Raw genomic sequence first — 4,913 nt, forward strand, 5'->3', positions numbered from 1 at the left:
GAGGAGCCAGAATTCCCTCCCAGACCACGTCAACTTCCTTCTTCAGGGAGAGAAATCTAAAATATCTATCAATGATTGAGTTGCTTCTTAGTTTTTTCCTTACTCTCCTCTCTTCCCTTGGGGTTGTTCGGAGGGGTTGGTTTCATAATTCAAATAATGAGAATATTCTTACGGTTACTGTTGGCTGGGTGGTGACTCGTTTAGCCAACTTGGCATCAAAGGATGTGTTGCTTTGTTGGCAAACATTTTTGGCTTATTGCCTAATGATGAGATACGATATGGAAGTTAACATGATGGTTGTCGCCGACACCTATTGGATTCTCATGCCACACAAGCAGGTTTTACATATCTTGGCTCTCACCCTCTCTCTGTTGAGGGAACAGACTACAAATTCAGAGGAAGAGAAATAGGAGGCCAGAGAACTGTATAAGTTCATGTTCACTGATTGGAACTGTGTCATAAAATGTATTGGGGTGCACAAGGTGACCCTGTAGTGTTGGCTTGATGATGATTGTAATGAATGACTTCATATGTTGTCATTGATGGAACATGTACACACACACATATGTTCACATTGTCTACCGGTATTACTTCTAAAGTTACTTATATTGCAACCAGTATTAGAAGTTTATTTTATGATGGCTTAAAGAGTGTCAAACTGGTACATGGAGACAACCGATATATGTAGGAAATAACTTGACATCAACCTAAAGATCCAGCGGAGACCATCAAAGAAGCAATGGAGGAGAATCGGTTTACATATTGACAAAGGTTAACTCTAGCCGGTATCGGTGTTCCAACTGGTATCCATTGATTGTGTGATGAATTATCACCGGTCATGATGAGTTACCCTAACTGACAAATTTTGGCGGTAATTTGTGATGAGTTATGTTTGATTGTCTAGGTACACTGCACCTAGGAAATTGTGATATAATTTCTAAGGCCAACATGAAATCTAAATGTCTATATAATGACATTATGATGAACAATTTTGATATATGATATGAGATGATTTGATGCGAAGATAAAAGTGTGCATAAGCATAGGTATACATAAGCATAGGCATCAATAAACACATCCTCATAAACAAGCATAATCATCATATAAATATGTCACAATAAAATCATGTAGGTCACATCATCATAAAATCACTCATCACGTGGAAATCACATGCATACATAAGCAAACATCATCTAGGCATCTATAGCACATAGAATAGAAAATAAATGCATCCACCACCTGTATAAGAATCATCACATGTAAAACACATATAAACATCACATCATCAAGCATGAGTACAACATATGGATCTAAAGAAAAATCGCCGCTACATCTCATAAAATCATCAAAAGGAATCACTGTAAAGGGTACACAAATATCATATCCAAATAAGAGATACATCAAAAAATGGTCGGCATCATATAACTATCCAAATGAATCAGTATATACATCATGATGATATAAAAATTGAGGCATGTAGATCTATGCATGACTATCCCTAGAGGCTATAGGCCTAGCTCCACCTATACCCAAAGGACCATCACCTACACTACCACCACCTTGATATCTCTTGGGACATGTGATGCCCCGACTCTTTGTGCCTTTTTGTGATCCCCCATGCCTAGAACTCTGTGGATAGGACTCCGCCCATCTCTCTAGGGGAACAACCTGAAAGTAAAGACCCTTGTAGTAGTCAGCCCATCTTGTCTGATATATAGAAGATCTCTCATCATCTCTCTAGTCAGTCCCTGAGTAGCTCTCTATTGTAAGGTTTGTATCATCTCCTCGGTATGACCATATCTCTCTATAGTTGTATCACGCTCAGTCGTTAACTAAGCAATATGGGTCGATGCTTGTGCTAGTTTCCCCTGTAACCCTTGTATCATCGACTGTAAGACCACTATTTGGTCTTACTATTGATGAGGCGGCACCGTAATCTGTACTATCGACTGTTGTTATGGATGGGGATCCTGAGCTACCTGCACTGGGATATCTTGTAGGGGAGCTGATGTTGGAGGCATATCTAATCGCCTCCTCTGAATCAATGGCTACTCCTCCTCTAACTCCTCTAAATCAGAATCATCCCCTCCATAGCCCCTGATACCATCAATATCTATCCCAATCTCTAAAGGTCCAGACCGGCCTACATCTTGCCAACCACCCCGGCCTACATCTCTCACTACACTACCTCTCCCCATCCTACCTCCACCTCTCCCATGACATCTCCCACCAGTTGCTCCTGCTCTCCATCCTCGAGGTCGTGGTAGGTCCTCGTCATCATCAACCACCTCTAAGGGTGGTATCAGCTCTCCTAGCCCAGTCAATCGGGGAAAAGGATGCTCAGTCATGTACTGTGCATATTGTGCCACCAAGCCCCCATCTACAACAGCTAAGGCCATATCCCATGCCGAATGAGGTAGTGCATAAAACTCTACTCCTAATATCTCAAAATCAAGTGACGGACCCCAATCTTCTCTATCCTTGTGCGTATGGGCATACAAGGAAGAACCCTAAGGCATCCCCTGGGTCCAACCAAACTACCTGTACACACGAGACATGATGAATCTCTCCATAATGTATGATGTCTAACTAATCAGATATCGGCTTTGTAATAAAACTAGGACCTATGTCGCATCCTCCTGCCAGGCCTCATAATAAAGGTACGACCTCCATATCACTCGATCCACATCATCAAGTGCCCCTCCAATACTCTAATTTCCAAAGAATCGACTAGGGAACTACATGGCTATAAGCATACAGATAGGGCTGTCTCAGCACTCATTCTTATTTGGGTAAAATTATGACCAAATTGATTCTTGTTTTGACTCACATTGGGCTTGCATAGATATCCTTAGTTATACCTATGTGTGTCAATCCGAGGTTGTAGACTAATGAAAGGTATTATGGTTGTTTGCCTAAGGGATGAAGATAATGAGTTAAGTGGCAATGAAATGCAATTAGCGATTCTAAGAAACTGATTCACACTTTCTGAGTCAAACCAAACTTCTAATTAAACTAAATTACACTCCACTCTATTTAATTTAGAAGACTAGATGAAAGGTTCTGCTTCCTATCAAATATGTGCCAGGATCTTTGACAGGGACTATCACAGACTGGTAAAAACAATAATTTAGTCATAGAAACTATAGTGTAAACCAATCAGAATAACAATCCAAAGTGATTATAACACCATAACATTGTCTTCCAGGAAATAGAAAATGAGTTACCTAAAAACAATCAAATCCGAGCTAACTCAAATACACAAAATTGAAATTAAAAACAACTCATGACAAAAACATGAAATTCACTGGTACAGAGAAGTAAAGGCTGCAGATTTAGCTACATAAATTCTGCTTAATTCTACACAAGAAAAAAAATTGCAATAAATGTTCAATGCAATCTAAATTGATCATAACACAATCAGGAAAATCATAAAGAAATAACCATCTATGAATAGTTGTATTCAGTAACTTTTTCTCAAATCAAATCGAACACATAGAATTAAAACTTGGAAGTAAATTACACACAGATCACACATGAACATAAAATGTAAACACAAGTCGCACATAAATCACCAGGTAACCACAGAGTGGGCCCTGCCTCCTTGGTTGTCGAGTGATGATTACACACGCATTGTTACTGTATGCTACTCCTTCATTTACAAGAACGAACACAAGTTTTGTTCAAATTCAAACTTCACGCATAAAAACTATATTTTCTTATTATTCAAGTTCAATTCGACATATATATATATATATATATATATATATATATATATATATATATATATATATATATATATATATATATATATATATATATATATATATATATATATCGATTATCATACTAATAATAAGCTTTAAATTTGTTTGTTCATTGGGCCTATCGGCCATTTACAAACAAAAGTTTGTGAAAACAACAAAAAGGTTGCAGCCATTTATAATGTTAAAACAAAATGATCAGTCACTAACAAAGACTTGCTAAATTCATCCATTGATCTCCCATGGTCCTCGTGCTCGTACTAGCTGTAACCTCCTTCCTAACCATCTCCTGTCATTTCGAACACAAAACAATAAGGATTATTATGATTTTTAGCAATTTGTTAATCCTAATTTATTTTCCATATTTTATTAAATATTAAGGTTCCTTCAGCGAATGGTGATAGGAATATGGATTAAGGCAAAGGTAAAGAGGAAAATGTAAGGCAAAAATAATGAAATATCCTACACTCATCATTTCTCTCTCTACAATCGGTCGTGTCATAGCTATGTGCTCCCAGGCCCAAATCTGAAGCAATGCCACCCCCATAGATAAAATGGCAACCCTGTCATACACTACCTGGTGCAAATCATGATATAGGTGGGCTAGGATGCAAATCCCCCACACATACCGAATACCCTGTGTGACCATCTGCTTTAGAACGCGACCCCGTCCCACTACAAATCCATGAGACCTCCTATCTAGACATAGGAAGTCTCCCACCAAACCTAACAATATCGATGACAACGACATATAAAACTCAACCATGTACTCCCATAAGATATCGGGTCCCTCGATCTCCTCATCTCTAAATACTTGCCGCAATGTCGTTGTACCTCCTACCTCATGACGATCATACTGTATTAGCTCTCTAGTGATCGAGATTCAAAGAATCTTATATACATCCTTAGGATTCGCCATCATCTCTCTAGTGGGTAGATGGAAGGTGTTGTGGTCGCTATGCCACCTCTCCGCCAACGCAATCAACAAAGCCATGTTTGTCCTATAAGAAGGCATGAACAAAATATGATATAACCCGCAAGAATCAATCATGACCTTGTCTGCATCGGTAAGGTCTCATTTCATGGAAAAGGTCTTCGGGTATTGCTCCCGAGACATCAATAGACCTACATCCTCCTGAAAAGTGATAT

The sequence above is a fragment of the Cryptomeria japonica genome, chromosome 3 (genome assembly GCF_030272615.1).
Source record: "Cryptomeria japonica chromosome 3, Sugi_1.0, whole genome shotgun sequence".
In the NCBI taxonomy this organism is placed as follows: Eukaryota; Viridiplantae; Streptophyta; class Pinopsida; order Cupressales; family Cupressaceae; genus Cryptomeria; species Cryptomeria japonica.